The sequence below is a fragment of the Halichoerus grypus genome, chromosome 1 (genome assembly GCF_964656455.1).
Source record: "Halichoerus grypus chromosome 1, mHalGry1.hap1.1, whole genome shotgun sequence".
Lineage (NCBI taxonomy): Eukaryota > Metazoa > Chordata > Mammalia > Carnivora > Phocidae > Halichoerus > Halichoerus grypus.
Genome location: NC_135712.1, coordinates 15,131,618 through 15,149,832, shown reverse-complemented (window position 1 = coordinate 15,149,832; position 18,215 = coordinate 15,131,618). Strand labels below are relative to the sequence as shown.

Sequence of the window (18,215 nt, the reverse complement as noted above, 5' to 3'; positions counted from 1 at the left end):
CAGCATATTGATGGGTCTTATTTTTTTATCCAATCTGATACCCTATGTCTTTTGATTGGGGCATTTAGCCCATTTACATTCAGGGTAACTATTGAAAGATAGGAATTTAGTGCCATTGTATTTCCTGTAAGGTGACTGTTACTGTATATTGTCTGTGTCCCTTTCTGGTCTATGTTGCTTTTAGGCTCTCTCTTTGCTTAGAGGACCCCTTTCAATATTTCTTGTAGGGCTGGTTTTGTGTTTGCAAATTCCTTTAGTTTTTGTTTGTCCTGGAAGCTTTTTATCTCTCCTATTTTCAATGACAGCCTAGCTGGATATAGTATTCTTGGCTGCATATTTTTCTCATTTAGTGCTCTGAAGATATCATGCCAGTCCTTTCTGGCCTGCCAGGTCTCTGTGGATAGGTCTGTTGCCAATCTAATGTTTCTACCATTGTAGGTTACATATCTCTTCTCCCGAGCTGCTTTCAGGATTTTCTCTTTGTCTCTGAGACTCGTAAGTTTTACTAGTAGAAGTCAGGGTGTTGACCTATTTTTATTGATTTTGAGGGGGGTTCTCTGTGCTCCTGGATTTTGATGCCTGTTTCCTTCCCCAAATTAGGGAAGTTTTCTGCTATAATTTGCTCCAATATACCTTCTGCCCCTCTCTCTCTTTCTTCTTCTTCTGAGATCCCAATTATTCTAATATCGTTTCGTCTTATGGTATCGTTTATCTCTCGAATTCTGCCCTTGTGATCCAGTAGTTGTTTATCTCTCTTTTTCTCAGCTTCTTTATTTTCCATCATTTGGTCTTCTATCTCACTGATTCTTTCTTCTGCCTCATTTATCCTAGTAGTTAGAGCCTCCATTTTTTATTGCACCTCATTAATAGCCTTTTTAATCTCGACTTGGTTAGATTTTAGTTCTTATTTCTCCAGAAAGGGTTTCTCTAATATCTTCCATGCTTTTTTCAAGCCCAGCTAGTCTCTTTAAAATCATCATTCTGAACTCTAGTTCCAACATCTTACTAATGTCCGTATTGATTAGGTCCCTGGCAGTTGTACTGCCTCTTGTTCTTTTATTTGAGGTGATTTTTTCCATCTTGACATTTTGTCCAGAGGAGAATAGATGAATGAGAGAAGAAAATGCTAACAGGGTAACAACGACCCCAGAAAAATATACACTAAACAAATCAGAAGAGACCTGAAACCAGGGGAAAAGAAAAAGGGAAAGAAAGAAAAAAGAAAAAAAAAAGATAAAGATAAAAACAAACAAACAAACAAACAAAAAACCAGAATATGATCAAATATGATCAGGCTGGTGCATAGATCAGTGCCACACACTAGATTTTGGGTGTATTTTGGTCTGTTAGAAGAAAGTGCCTCCCAAAATTTTAAAGAAAGAAAAACTTATATATACAATAATAAGGGTTAATACGATGAAGGGATGGAATATGAATATAAAGATGAAAATTATAAGAGATTTTATAAAAGGAATTGATAAGATAAGAATTTGATTGAAAAAAGAAAGAAGAGGATTTAAAAAAAAAAAAGGCGGGGAGAGAATGTGATCAGGCAGGAGACTAGAACAAAGCCATACACTAGAGATTTAGGGTATATTTTGGTCTGTTAGAAGAAACTGTGTCTCAAAATTTTAAATAGAGAACAACTTATATATATATATATACCAAAAATAAGGTTAACTACTATGAAGAGATAGAATATGACTCTAAAAATGAAAAATAAAAATGTTTTTTAGAAAAGGGATTGATAAGATGTGGTTGAAAAAGGGAAAAAGAAAAATTCAAAAACAAAAGAAAGAAAAAGAAAGTTAAAAAAAATTAACTTTGAAAGACTAAAGAATCATGGGAAAAAAGCCATGAGTTTTATGTGCTGTATTCCCCTAGTGCTGGAGTTCTGCCATTCTCATTGATCGGTAAACTCGGTCTTGGCTGGCTGTTCTCGCCGATCTTCTGGGGGAGGGGCCTGTTGCCGTGGTTCCCAAATGTCTTTGCCGGAGGTGGAATTGCCCCGCCCTTGCCAGGTCCGGGCTAAGTCATCCGCTCGGGTTTGCTCTCGGTAGCTTTTGTTCCCCGCAAGCTTTCAGTACAGCTTTGGAGGATGAGAGTGAAAATGGTGGCCTCCTGATCTCAGCCCCAGAGGGGCTGAGAACTCGGGGCCCCGCTCCTCAGTGTGCCCCCAGAGAAAAGCCGTCAGTCACTCCCGTCTCCCCAGTCTCAGGCCGCACTCCGTGCTCACCCAGCCTGTGACCGAGCGTTTCTATCTCTGGCACCCGACCCCGTGTGGAGTCTCCAAACCCAGCAGATCCCTGCGGTGCACTCCCACACCACTTCTCCCGGTGGAGGAAGGGGAGCCTCCCCGGATCTGCCGCTTGTTGGGTCCCTGCTGGAGGAGCAGTGGCCCGACTGTGCCACGGATCACGGTTTATGGCAACCCCGAGCTGAGAGCCTGCCCCTCGGCTCCGTCTCTGCAGCCGGCTTCCCCGCTCCGATACCTGGGAGCTCTGCCGCACTCAGGCACCCCCGGTCTTTCTGTGACCCCGAGGGTCCTGAGACCACACTGTCCCGCGCGGGTTCCACCCCCAGCTTAGCCACCAGAGCGACGTCCCTCAGCGGAGCAGACTTCTAAAAGTTCCAATTTTGTGCTCCGCTGCTTTATCACTTGCCAGAAGCAGCTGATGGAAGCCCCCTCCCCCGCCGTCTATCTTCCCGAATATCACCTTGGATTCACTTCTCCGCAGGTCCTACCTTCCAGAAAGTGGTCGCTTTTCTGTTCAGAGTTGTTGCTATTATTTTCTTCGATCTCCTGTTGAGTTCGTAGGTGTTCAGAATGGTTTGATCCCTATCTAGCTGAATTTCTGTGATCAGAGGAAATTTAGGTCTCCTACTCCTCTGCTATCTTGCTCTTCCCCTTACATGTCAGTATTTAAAATAGACTTTTGTATGAAACCAATCAGAGAAATCTGAGTTCGCTCCAGGTAATGAAAACCTGTATTCAATATATGTGTTTTTGATTCGGCAGACAGCTGAGAATATGCTCTAGAGATCTTTGAATTTATCTTCCTCTCTCCCTTTTCCTTCTCTCCTTCATTTTTTCCACCTTATATGGCTGCAGAAATAATTGAAGACGACTTGTCAAAATAGGCAACAAAACAAGGAGCTTTGTGATTAATGAAAAACAAATGAGGATTTGGGGGACAGGGTAAAATGAGAATAGAAAATAGAAGATAAAAATGCAGGAAGTGGGGTGCCCGGGTGGCTTACCTGGTTAACCATCTGCCTTCAGTTCAGGTCATGATCCCAGGGTCCTGGGATTGAGCCCAGCATCATAGGGTTCCCTGCTCAGCGGGGAGCCTGCTTCTCCAGCTTCCTCTCCTTTCCACCCCCTTCCCACTTGTGTGCGTTCTCTCTCTGTCAAATAAATAAAATATTTAAGAAAAAAAATGCATGAAGTTTCTCCACAAAATAGGTGCCACATTTGCTAAGCATTGGCCATGAACTTGCCTCTAAGCTTTTTATTTTTTTAAAGATTTTATTTATTTATGGGGGGGAGGGGCAGCGGGAAAGCATCTCAAGCAGACTCCACGCTGAGTGCAGAGCCTGACCCTGGGCTCAATTTCAGGACCCCAGACTTGAGCCAAAATCAAGGGTCAGCTGCTTAACTGACTGAGCCAAAATCAAGGGTCAGCTGCTTAACTGACTGAGCCACCCAGGTGCCCCTTGCCTCTAAGCTTTTTAGCAGCAATGCAGTGTCCATGCAATAAAAACAAAGACATGTCTTTAGGAGTTGCATAACTCTCCTTACTTCTGACACCAGAAAGAACTTCTTTCACTGTGGAATACAATGAACAACATCCTTACAATAAATAGAGTAGACAAATTTTCCCAGGTGTTCTTATTTTACAGGAGCCTAAATGATGTGGTCCAGGTGTTCAGGTTTTAGATCAGTGGTTCTCAGCCTGACTGCACATTAGAATCACCTGTGGGAGCTTCGAAACACTACCAATGCTTGGTGCCCCACCCCAGAGCCATTAAACCAGGAGCCTGGGGGCGGGGCTTCAGCTTCAGAAGTTTCATTATGTTAGGATTTGTTATAGCAGAGTTGGTATTGTAAATGCACCCTCTGTGATACCAACAGGCAGACGGTATGAGAAGCACTGCTTAAGAGTTTCTATTTCAGTGGTTCTCAGTTTCGGTTTTTAATTAGAATCATACAAGGGAAGTTATTAAAAATATCAGGTCTCACATCAAACTAATTAAATCAGACAGAATAGCTCATGATGGGACCCAGACATCAGTATGTTTTAAGTGTCTTAGGTGACTTTAGTATGCTGCTGGGACTGAGAGGCACTGATCTATATGAATGGACGGATTGTATATATTTAAGGTAATTTTACATTCATATTATTTCTCTCCGTAGAGTTTTTAAGACTCCAGAGTGAATCTGAGGTTATTCTCCTTGACAAGAATCTTGAGTGTAAATATTTTATATTTCTAGTTAAAATCCATCTTGTGTGAGTAGGTGGTGAAAAGCTTTGAAATAAAAATGATGAATTTATTGCTCTTATCTTTCTGTAATTAGACAATGTTATTTTTTAAAAAGCAAGTGAGGGCATGATATTTATCCATTATCATTGAAAACACCTCCACTGAAGTATTTGTATAGTGCTTCTTAACTATGAATTATGTTCAAATACCTTTGAAGAACAAGTTTTTTAAAAAAACATTTATATCGTAATATTACTTTAGTTATGTTCAGACATAAAACATGGTATAAACTTTTATGGTTATGGCTCTTGCAAAAACCATAAAACCAAAATAATCAACAAATTAAATACAAACAAAACTGCACAATGGATAAAATTTAAATTATCAATGTTACTTTGATTTAGTACATAGTATTGAATTTTTGAAACTAATTTTTGGTTGTTAGATTTACTAGCAGAAAGATACACTTTTATAATTTGTCCTCTACTAGTCATTTTTTATTTGTTGGATTTCCAGTGTGATGCACCATTATCTGAAGCATCCATTTATCACTGTCATTTTTTTTTTCATTTTAACAATGAAATTGTTCTTAAATTTATCCAATATTGTGGTGAGCCAAAACGTTTGAGAGCCTGCTCATAAGTAAAATACTGGCAAATTAAAATGTACTGTTCTTTATTACATATTTACTTCTATACTTACTAATGAGTTGTACAAAAATCCGATCTGTTCATTACATGTGACCAAAATATGAGAAAAGTTTAGCAAGTTCTTTCTTTCACTTGATATTGCCTGAGTGTCTCTGTATATTGTAAAGATTTAATATCCCACTAGCTAGATTTGTGACTCTGAACTCTACGTAAGTACAATGTGCCATGACTACATTTGACCTGTATTTTTAAAAATTACGTCAGTGTGCGATGTCATTTTCACAAAGGCAAACCAATGTCTCAATTTATTATATGATTTAAGAAACTAATTTTGAATTTATTTAAATTGAAAACTATCACTGCAAAACATAATTATACCTGTATAAATAGTAAAAATAATTCAACCAGTAACTATGTTATGCAGACCAAATATTCTTACTTTAATTTTTTAAAATATTTTATTTATTTGAGAGAGAGGGGAAAGAGAGCATGTGCACAAGTGGGGGGGAGGGGCAGAGGGAGAGGAACAAGCAGACTCCCTGCTGAGCAGAGAGCTGGATGTGGGGCTTGATCCCAGGACCCTGAGATCATAACCTGAGCGGAAATCAAGAGTCGATGCTTAACAGACTGAGCCACCCAGGCACCCCCAAATATTCTTACTTTAAAATTTGAACAAGCCAACCAGAAAGAAGTGAGATCAAGCATATTACATGTTCAACATTTTCACTTTAGATCATCACATGTGTCAGTGATAGGGCAGGAGGCAAGCATAATTGTCATCCAGATAATCCAACATAACTAAAAACTCTCATTGAGCAGATGTGTCTCTCTAAATATTTTGGAGACCCTCAGGTTCCTATGGATATCAGTTTAAAGACTACCAAGAGACCTTTCTAACCCTCAGTTTTCTCCTCTGTATAAAGGGATTACATAAAATAATTAACAAAAATTGGTTAACTTATTGCATATAGTAAATGTTTTCCGTATACTAATTTTATAATCAAAACTTGATAGAAATATATTCATTTAATACTTATTTTTATAACATCCCTTTCAGATAAACTAAACAGCCCATTTTATTATATTTCACATGGACATTTTTACCAATTATCTATTTATCTTCTTTGATCATTTTTGCTTTTGGTATATAAGTTTTAAAAATCATTTCCACACCTGTCAAAATGGCTAAAATCAACAACACAGTAAACAACAGGTATGGTGAGGATATGGAAAAAGGGGAACGCTCTTGCACTGTTGTTGGGAATACAAACTGGTGCAGCTACTGTGGAAAACAGTATGGAGGGTCCTCAAAAAGTTAAAAATAGAACTACCCTACAATCCATCAATTGAACGACTAGGTATTTACCCAAAATACAAAATTACTAATTCAAAGGGATACATGCACCCTGATGTTTATAGCAGCATTATATATGATAGCCAAACTATGGAAAGGGCTCAAGGGTCCATCAACTGATGAATGGATAAAGAAGTGGAAGAATAAGAAGAAGATAAAGAATTCCTTTACTTATAAGGAAATAAAATAATTTGCTTTGCTTATAAGGAAATAAAACACACACAGTGGAATATTGCTTAGCCGTAAAAAATTAAATCTTTTTTTAAAAGATTTTATTTATTTATTTGAGAGAGAGAGACCACAGGAGTAGAGGGGAGGGGCAGAGGAAAAGGGAGAAGCAGGCTCCCTTTTGAGCAGGGAGCCTGATGCTGGGCTTGATCCCAGGATGCTGGGATCATGACCTGAGCTTAACTGACTGAGACACCCAGGCACCGCAAAAGAATGAAATCTTGCCATTTGCAATAACATGGATGGAGCTAGAGCATCTTATGCTAAGGGAACTAAGTCAGTCAAAGAAAGACAAATACCATATGATTTCACTCATATGTAGAATTTAAGAAACAATACAAATGAGCAAAGGGGGAAAAAGAGAGACAAACCAAGAAATAGACTCTTAACTGCAGAGAGCAAACTGATGGTTACCAGAGGGCAGGTGGATGAAAGGATGGGTTAAATAGGTGATGGGGGGGAGTGCCTGGTGGCTCAGTCACTAAGCAACTGCCTTCAGCTCAGGTCATGATCCCATGGTCTTGGGATCGGGCCCTGCGTCGGGCTCTCTGCTCAGTGGGAAGCTTGCTTCTCCCTCTCCCACTCCCCCTGATTGTGTTCCCTCTCTCGTTGTCTCTCTCCCTCTGTCAAAATAAATAAATAAAATCTTAAAAAAAAAATAGGTGATGGGGATTAAGGAGTGTACTTGCTGTGATGAACACCAGGTGTATGGAAGCACTGAATATATCTTACACCTGAACTAATACTATACCGTATGTTAACTAACTGGAATTTAAAGATTTTATTTATTGATTGATTTTAGAGAGAGAGAGAGATCACTTGCATATGCACCCATGCTTGCCAGTGTGGGGAGGGGCAGAGGGAGAGGGAGAGAATCTCAAGCAGGTTCCATGCTGAGTGTGAATCTCCACTCTGGGCTCACCCTCAGGACACTGAGATCATGACCTGAGCTGAAACCGAGAGTTGTATGCTTAACTGACTGGGCCACCGGGTGCCCCAACTAACTGGAATTTAAATAAAACCTTTTAAAAAAAGGTGGCTAGACTTTTAAAGGACTTGCATCTTTTGCTTGGCTTATAAGGAAATAAAAATCCTAATAAACTTAAAAAATATATAGTAATTTTATATATTATAAATAACACTATGGAATCTGCTTTTATGTTATAGGTTTGTGTGTTGTTTGTCTTTAAATTTTACCTCTGCTTTGTTTTGCTGTACATTGTACTTCATACAATGCCGATGTGCCACAAGTCACTTAATACTTTCCTTTATGCTTTTTTTTTAATTCCTCAGTATGCTCTTCCATAGATTGTTCTAGTTCTTAAGAAGATTCTGATTTTTACAAGGAAATTTTAATACATTGATCATTAAATCAATACATGATGTGAGATGAGGAATTCACTCTAATTCTTTTTTCATATTTTTTAGTCAGTTATATCTACATCTTTAATTGAATAAACCATTGTTTTCTCATTTTTTTAAACATGCTGTCTCTATTACATATTGTAGGAAGGATAATAACAGCCCCCCAAAGATGTTCACATCCTAATACTTGGAACCTGTAAATATATTCAGTCATATGGAAAAGAGGAGTTAAGTTTGTAGATGAACTTAGATGATTGCAGATGATTTTAAGATTGGGAGATTATCCTGGATCACATGGATGGGTTCTTGATAATCAAGAGGATCTTGAAAAGTGGAAGACAGAAGAGGAAGAATCAGAGGGATGGCAGCATGTGAAGAACAGCCAGATGTTGCTAACTTTCAAGATGGAGAGTGGAAGTTGAGCCAACTACCAGAAGCTGGAAAAGGCAAAGAAACAGATTGTCTTTATAGAGGTTCTGTAAAAAACCTCTCAGAAGAACCTGGCCCCGCTTAATACTTTGATTACCACAACTGTGTGGTAATTTGTTACAGCAACAATAGAAAAAATAGACATAATATATCAAATTGCCCTATGCTTGGTTCACCCAGTGCCTTGGGTCTCCACACCTCTTCCTCTGCAGGCATACTCTCCGTGACTTAATCCAGCCTGGGGCTAGAAAACCATCTCCAACTTTTTATCTCCAGTTGTTGCCACTTCCTTGAACTCCGGACTCATCTGCCTAACAGCCTGTTGGACATTTCCCCACATTGGGGTCCAATAGACATCTCAAACATAATTTGCCCATAATCAAACTCTTGATTACTGAAACTTCCCCGAATTACTTCTTCCCTATCTCAGTGAATACAATTTCTACATGCCCAGTTTCTTAGATCAAAAAGCTTGAAGGCATCCTTAATTCACGCCTTTGCTTCACAGCCAACATGCAATCCATCATGATTCTTCATGTTCCCCTTCAAATCCCAAGTTCAACTATTTCTCACCTTCTTCACCACAAATATCATGGCCTAACATACTACCCTACTGAAATTGTTTTCTAGTTAATCTTACTCCTGCCATTTTGTCTGTTACTGTTTATGTCTCCTGCTTCTTCCTGTGGATTTCCATCACACTTAGAATAAAACCAGCATCCCTACAATATATGGTCCCTAGTTCCTTTGACTTAAGCTCCACTGCTCTGGCCTGAGAGCCCTCCATGCTCTCTCCCTTCATATATGTGCAGACCTTCCCATGTGCTTTTTTAAGATCTGTCAAATGTTACCTATTAAGAGGAGACTTGACCAGTGACCACTCTGTCTAAACTAGAACTTCTCCATCACTCTGTCATTTTTATCCTTCTTTATTATTTCTTTAAAATCACTTATCACTATTAAACCTTATAATATAAATCTATGTGTTGATTTTTTTATTGTCTTTCTGTCTAAGCAAACTAAGAGAACAAGGACATATTCTGTTTTATGTACTAATATACCCCCAGTATTTAGACCAATGCCAGAAAGATAGTATGGGTTCAAGAAATATTTTTGGACTATTTTATTAAAAGTATACTCATTGTTTCTGGATTTTCTATTCTGCCTCATGGGTTTATAACTTTCTAGAAATCTATTCATATTTTTTGTCTGCTTTGTAAATGGGCTGGATTTCTTTTTAGTCTAATTTCACATCAATACATAATCTTTTATTTATTGTAATTTTATTTAAAAAAACTGTTGTCTGCTTTTTTAAAAAACTTTTGCCTTTTTTTCAGATGAAATTTAAAACACTTTTGTTAAATTAGTAACAAAACACATTGGATTCTGATAGGAAATATGTGAATGCTATTATATTAAGAATGATCAAGAGTCTTACAATGCTATTATATTAAGAATGATCAAGAGTCTACTAGTCTTACATACTAGTTTTCTAATTTATATCTCTTAGTAATTATGGTGTCTCACTTGATTTGGGGTGTTTTATTTTGTTGATTTTATTTCTAGGTGTTTTATACTTTTGTTATGATTTGGGTCTTGTATTATAATCTGAAACTGCAAAATAAGAAAATTAAATTAATTTTTATGCATTTATTTTGCTGCTAACTATCTGAACTATCTGCTTAGTTCTAATGGTTATCTACATTTTACAAATGAGGAAATGAGGCAATCAGAGACAGCAGACAATGTTCAGAGCCTGACTTCAAACTCTGACATATCTCAGTTCAAATGAGCTACATCTCTCCTCCTTGAATTGTATGCTTCTGACCTGCAGGGACTATGTAATTTCATAAAGGCTCCAACTTCTCCCCACAAAATTTATTACATTATAAAACAATGGTTCTCAAGATTTTTCCCCAGGGGACATTTGGCAATATCTGGAGACATTTTGTTCACACTGGGTAGATTCTGCTGACATCTAGTGAGTGGAGGGTAAGGATGCTCCCGAACATCCTGCATTGCATAGGACAAGCCTCCAGCACAAAGAATCATGGCTAACACTTTGTTAAACAAGGAGGTATTCTGCACAGATGATATGTATCATTACCCGTGTGATCAGCATTATCACTTATCATCATTAAAACTCAAAATAAGGGGCGCCTGGGTGGCTCAGATGGTTAAGCATCTGCCTTCGGCTCAGGTCATGATCCCAGGGTCCTGGGATCAAGCCCCACATCTGGCTCCTGGCTCAGTGGGGAGCCTGCTTCTCCCTCTCCCTCTGCCTCTCCCCTGCTCATGCTCTCTCTCTCTGTATCTCTCCGTCTCAAATGAATAAATAAAATCTTTAAAAAAATAAAAATAAAAATAAAACTCAAAATAACCCCATAGGGTTGGCATTATGTTCATCTCCATCTTTCAGGAATGGATACCAGACATGGCAAACTAAGGTGGGAGGTCATCCAGCCAATGTAAAGCCAAGATTCAGGCTCAGACAGGGTGGCCTCAGAGCCACATTTTACAGTTCCATATGCTACCTTAGGTTTGTTGCATTTAATTAAATTGGAGTTAAGTGCTCTTTAGCCTTAAAAACATACGGATTTATCGTACAAAAACAAATTAAAAATCAGTAACAATTGACACTTAATTATAAATTTAATTGCATAGAAATGGAAAATTGTCAGGTTCTTCCATGGTTAATTTGAAAGTTAATGTTTCATTCTGAAAGATGAAAATATAAAACCAAGGCTCTCCACCATCTGAATTCAGTGCTTTCTCCTGAACTTTTTAATGAGGATCATAAAAGCTGAGGGTGAGAACACTTGAAGTTTTATGTAACACTGCTCAACTATATAATAAAGTAGTGAATATTTCGTAGCATTTAGTGGTTAAGAAAAAAGAGATAGACACACCTTCCTCTGGCACATAAAATCCATAGGAGAATATGATTCACTAAGACCCTTTATAATGACTGATGTCACAGGACATAAAAATTTTAATAAGAGGACAGATAATTGTACTGTGGCCTGAGGAACAAAAGCTTTATACATGTTACCTAACCTTACAACATTCCCAAGAGAGAGGGCAGGAACAGGTGCTACATCTGTTGTTGGTTGTGGGAAAAGTGAGAATAAAGAGCAGCTTAGTGACTTGGCCAAAAGCATTCTACAAATCAGTAACAAGAAAAATATTTTTGGCGTCCTCTGCTTTTAAGCACTCTTCTTTGAATTAATAATTCTTTTGTGGGAACAATCGTAGTATGTTTTGCAATTCTGACATCTTTTCAAGAGTTTTGTTGTCTAGATATTGTGGCCCAGCAATGGCTCAAACTAAATATGCATAATTAACAAGTACATATGTATCAGTTATTAACAGTTTATTCACCACTGTTCAAATGCTCCACCCTCAGGGTGATCTGGCTGTGACATCTGTCATCCCATTGATCACCAGGGTTGATTGGGCTGATCTGGTTGGCTAGGCGGGTGTCCCTTCCTCCCTCACCACTTCATGTGCGTCCATCCTAAACCTGAACACTCTGCCCCATAGAGGAAGGCTGTTCCTGGGTCAAGGGTATACAAGTAGTTGCTCCCTGGCTAGAACCTCCAAACAGGCTCTCAAGGTCCATTTGTAGGAGAACATAGGGTAATCAAGCTTCCAAGACTCTGGACACACCCAAATGAGGCACTGCATATGGCAATCTGCCTTTCTTTACAAAAAAAGAAAAAACAGCTCCACCTTCAAAGAGCTTACCATCTACTTTAAGAAACGACTGGGGCGCCTGCGTGGCTCAGTCATTAAGTGTCTGCCTTCGGCTCAGGTCATGATCCCAGGGTCCTGGGATCGAGCCCCGCATCCGGCTCCCTGCTCTGTGGGAATCCTGCTTCTCCCTCTTCCACTCCCCCTGCTTGTGTTCCCTCTCTCGCTGTGTCTCTTTCTGTCAAATAAATAAATAAAATCTTAAAAAAAAAAAAAGAAACAGGACTAGTAGTACCTTGGTACTAATCAGAAAAATACCTAATATGTACTAAGAAATTAAAGAATTAATCTTTAATCTTGCAACTGACATGGATTTTCTCCCCACAGCAACCCAGTGAGATAGCTGCCAATTCCATTCACTTTTTACAGATGCGGAAAATGGAAACACGGAGAGGTTGGGTGAGCTGCCCAAGGACACAAAAGGTATCTGTGATAGAAACCCAGACAGGGAGATTGCCGAGTACACACTCTTGATCACTACATCACATGTACAAACTTTAAAAGTTGTCAAGTATTGAAGAAATGAGAAAATAATGTCCACAGGGATCACTGGTAAATACTCATGAAGGTGTAGTGTTCAAATAGGCCCTTTAAAAAGGGTAAGATATTCCTCCACCAGTGGTCCTGAATTGGAGCAATACCATCTTAGGAGCTTTCTTGTAAAGGTGTGTGTGTGTTTGGGGGGAGTGAAATTTGCTCGCCACAAAGATTGAGAACTTGGCTGGCATTTAATCAATGGAAGCCTAGTGGTTATCTTGTACAAACAGACATAAAAGACAGTCCTGCACAAAGATGTGTTGTCCTGTATATTATGCAATTTCCTAGTGATTTTGTGGATAGTGTGAAAAACCTGTTTATGATTATGAACATAGAACTTTACTCCACTTTTAAGTAAAAACTTTTTTTTTTTTTTAATGAACAAAGAAAAATTCAGGAATGCCGTAACCAGTAATTCAAGGGCAGGTTGAATTTTGTTTTGTTTGGAACTTATACTAAGAGCTGTTCATCATTAAAAAAAAAATTCTACTGTCCATGGCAATGGTAGTCAGGGAATTTGAGACACAAATCTAATTTTCCTATTAATCTATTTTTGTAGCTCTCATATTGACAGTGAATCCACATATAAAAGCAAGCATCTAATTTTATATCTTTCAGTGTGGAAGTTCCAATCACATAATGAAATATGTATTATCTTAAATAAATTATTTTCCTTTAAAATTTTCCTTATGTTATAGATAGGACATAATAAAGACATATCCAAATGACTATTTTATATGATCTGTGACTCACATTTCAGAATATTCCATAAGACATGACCAAATATTTTATATAAAAGGAGGCGTCAGGTGCAATTGAGCAGTGATATCCTCATTTAGATTAATATATGAGAAAAGGGCATAGAGAGTTAAGACAGTTTCATTGATTCATTTTTTACTTCAGCATATTATGTGAGCACCTACTACGTGTTAGCTCATTCCACTATGCACTGGTCATAGAAGAGTGGGTAAGAATGGTAAAGCCCTTGCTGTTATAGACTTCACACCTGTAATAATAATAATTAAAAAAAAAGATGTACTATTTAGAAATCAGGCAAAGTAAGAACTACATGTCCTTTCAATGCCATGCAGGAACATTACTTAACAGACTCAACTAAGGATTCTTTCATTTTTTAGGGGATTATACCTTTGTTTTACTTGGTATTTACTACTCGTTGATGCTCAAACTTTGTGAAATTACATGCTAACTTACAAGTTTTTTTTTTTCCTATAAAAATGCAAATAGTTTCTGGGCAGAGATAACTTATGTTTTATTACTCTTGGGACACTAAAGAAGTTTGTCTTTAACTTATCTCAGTGTGGCTTTCTTCAAATACTCTTGCAACCAGCCTTCCTGACCTAGTAGCTCTCATGAATGGGTTAAGTACCTTTTGAAAGCTATATTGGCATAAAAGTCATATTTTTAACCCATTAAAAACTTTAATTTTAGGCATTTTAGTAAGATTTATGCAGTAAAAGAATGAGGTTGAGGTAAATACTAGAGAGCCTTAAAAGTAAGAAGAGTTTAGATTTTTTTGAGATAGAATATTGAGGCAAATTATAAATCTCTCTTTTTTTAAAGATTTTGTTTACTTATTTTAGAGAGAGAGAGAGAGCAGAGGGAGAGAGAGAATCCCAAGCAAGCTCTGTGCTGAGCATGGAGCCCAATGTGGGGCTCTGTGTCCCAACTCTGAGATCATAACTTGAACTGAAATCAAGAGTCCTAAGCTTAACCAGCTGAGCCACCCAGATGTCTTGCAATTATAAATTTCTTAAGCAGGTTATTTACTTGACAAGAATGGTATTAAAACAAATCATAAAATCTGAGGAATATTTTTTTTGTTAAATTTAATTCAGTGATTATTTAATTTCCATTAGAGAATCTTCTTGTGCTATTAAGCATAGGATATCAAATCAGCACTTCAGTTAACATTCATCACTTTCCTTGTTGATCTTGGAAACCAATATTCTATCATTTCCTCAGTTAAAAAAAAAACAAAAACTAAAATTTTTGAAAGAAAAAATCACCTTATTTAATGCATAGGAAGTTTTCAAGAAAATAGGAGAAATATTTTGAGAATAAGAACAAAGCAGAAACTTTATTCTTAGGAGACTAGCAAAAGAGAAATCAGTAAGTGGCCTTAGGGAATCTACCATTCCCTGGTGGTCTAGGATGGCTGGTTGGGATGGATGGCCCATGGGACTTGGGCAAAAGCCTGGATTCATATTAGACACTTTAGAATAAGGATGAGATTCTCAAGAGCAACAACTTAAAGAGAGAGGTTAAATTAGAAAGTATTTCTACCAGTAAGTCCAAAAGAAAGTAAATCTGCTTTGCCTCAGACTAGAATTTCAAAAGTAGACATTGTGGCCATGTAGACATTTGGGTCTAGATTAAGACTATTTGCATGGTCCACAAAGTTACAAGCTGAGAATTTTATTTTAAAGCAGATCTGGGTTGGTAATACCTAAAAGTCCCTAACAAAAACAAATGTAACTCTTTTCTGAAGGAGTCCTTCATGAATTCCCGGTGACAGATTTTCAATAACCAGAGTTCATAGTCACAAAACCCAAAATACACAAGGAAACATCATAATATGTGAGAACTGGCAGAAGAAAAAAAATAGCAGAATCAGATCTCCAAAAACTTGATATTGAGATATTGGACTATAAAATATATAGGTATTCTATAGGATAGAATATAAAAGGAATATAGAATATATTCAGAATATAAAATGAGAATACATATAATAAAATAAAATGTAGACTCAAATTAAGAAGATAAAGTTTATCAAAAATGAGCAGGTGTGTTTCAGACAAAACAAAGTAAAGGGAAATTCTAGTAAAATTAAGCTTTAAAAAATTTTAAAATTGGTTTTACAAGAGACTAAAAAAATTCAGATTATTGGAATATACATTTAAAGAATTATTTACATGTCATAAGGAAAAGAGTCAGAAAAATATTTAAAAATTTCAAGTGTTGTGAGGGTAGAGAAAGTCAAAGTAAGTTTAACAGGAGTTACATTTAATTGGAGATAATATAAATGAAGAAGGCCATAATCAGAAATAATAAGAATTTTCCAGAAAGTCAGAATCTGAAATCAGAATTTTCAAGTAGTCAGAGTTAGGTCTTTTCAACATGTGGTGTTTGGAAAACTGGACAGCTACATGCAAAAAGAATGAAACTGGACTATTTTCTTACACTATACACAAAAATCATCTCAAAATGGATTAAAGACCTAAATATAATACCTGAGCCCATAAAAATCCTAGAAGAGAGCACAGGCAGTAATTTCTCTGACATCAGCCATAGCCACATTTTTCTAGATATGTCTCCTAAGGCAAGGGAAACAACAACAACAAAAATAAACCATTGGGACTACATCAAAATAAAAAGCTTTCTGCACAGCAAACAATCAACAGAATGAAAAGACAACCAGAGTTAGGAAGCACATTTAATTCTCAGCAGATAAATAAAAAGATACCCTTCCTAGATGTATTATGGTAAATTGCAGAATACCAATGACAAAAGACCTTTATTACAAAGAAACAATTGGAATAACTGCCTGTTTTAATTTTCTTTTTTTATTTTTGCAACTTTATTGAAGTATGACTGGCAAATTCAAATATTTAAGGTGTACAATGTGATGTTTTCAAATGTATATACATTATGAAGTGATTGCCACAATCGTGTTAATTAACATATCTATTAACTCACCTAATTACCTTTGTGTATGTATGTGTGTGTGTATGTGTGTGTTTAATGAGTTCACAAAAGATCTACTCTTACAGCAAATTTCAAGTACACAAGTCATTATTCTTTATGGTAGTCACCATGCTATACATTAGACCTCTACAACTTACTCACCTTATAACTGAAATCTGTACCCTTGACCAACATCTTCCCATTTCCCCAACTCCCAGTCCTTGGTAACTTTTTTTTTTACTCTCTTACTATGAGTTCAATTTTTTTAGATTCCAAATATAAGTGAGATTTTTCAGTATTTATCTTTCTGTGTCTAACTTATTGCACTTGGCATTATGTCCTCCAAGTTAATCCATGTTATAATAAATGACAGGATTTCTTTCTTTTTAAGACTGGGTAATATTTAATTTTTGTGTGTGTGTGTATCACATTTTCTTTATCTATTCATCAGTCAACAGACACTTGGGTTGGTTCCACATTTTGGAGTAATTATTATTAGTTATTGTGAATAATGCTGCAAAGAAGATAAAGTGCAGCTTTCTCTTTGAGATAGTGATTTTATTTTCTTTGAATATATACCCAGAAGTCGGATTAATGGGTAATATGGTAGTTCTATTTTCAATTTTTTGAGGAACTTCCATAATGGCTATACTGATTTATGTTCCCACCAATGGTGTACAAAGGTGTATCCTTTCTCCACCTCCTTACCAATACTTGTTATCTTTTGACCTTTTGATAATAGTCATCCCAGCAAGTGTGAAGTAAAATCTCATTGTGGTTTTCATTTGCATTTCCCTACTCTGATGTTTGTTATTCTGATAACTTTTGTCTTGGTTTGTTCTTTTTTTAAATTTCTTGATATGTACAGTTAAGTCAATTTGATGTCTTTCTTTTTTCTTAATGTAGGTGTTTATCACTATAAACTTTCCTCTTAGAACTATTTTTGCTGCATCCCGTAAGTTTTGATATGTTGTGCCTCCATTATCATGTTCTAAGATTCTTTTTTTCTATTTCTCTTTTGATTCTTCTTTGATCCATTGGTTGTTTAAGAGTATGCTTTTTAATTTCCAGGTATTTATGAATTTTCCAGTTTTCTCCTGTTAATTGATTTCTAGTTTTATACCACTGTGGCCAGAAAAGATATTTGATGTGATTTCAATCTTCCTAAATTTGTTAAGACTTGTTTGTGACTTACCATGTGATCTCTCCTGGAGAATGTTCCATGTGCACTTTAGAAGAATGTGTATGCTGCTGCTGTTGGATGGAGTATTCTATTTATGTCTGGAAGGTCCATTTGATCTAAAGTGTAATTCCATTCCAATGTTTCCTTATTGATTTCCCATCTGAATGATCTATCCATTGTCTTAAGTGGGGCATTGAATTCTTGTACTATTTTTGTATTGCTGGCTATTTCCCCCTTTGGATCTGTTAATATGTGCTTTATAAATTCAGGTGCTCCAAAGTTGGGTGCATATATGTTTACAATAGTTATATTCTCTTGATGATTTGTTCCCCTTATTATATAACGACCTTCTTTGTCTCTTGTTATAGTTCTTTATTTAAAGTCTATTTTGTCCGCTATAAGTATGGCTACCTCTGCTCTCTTGGTTTCCATTGGCATGGAATATCTATTTCCATCCCTTCACTTTCAGCCTATTTGTGTGCCTTCTTCCAATCCTAGAGTTAGGCCAGCTTTCTGCATGTTCTTG

General features: G+C 36.8%; 1 long non-coding RNA gene across 2 annotated transcripts in view; it reads left to right on the top strand.

Annotated features, from left to right (window-relative positions):
* Positions 1 to 4,298: 4,298 nt before the first annotated feature.
* The window catches only part of LOC144379686 (uncharacterized), a 76,609-nt gene continuing 62,692 nt past the window's right edge, over positions 4,299 to 18,215 (top strand). For both annotated transcript variants that reach the window (XR_013443024.1, XR_013443029.1), the window contains exons 1-2: positions 4,299 to 4,384; positions 12,592 to 12,687. This is a non-coding gene — a long non-coding RNA (uncharacterized LOC144379686). The remainder of the gene's footprint in view (positions 4,385 to 12,591; positions 12,688 to 18,215) is intronic.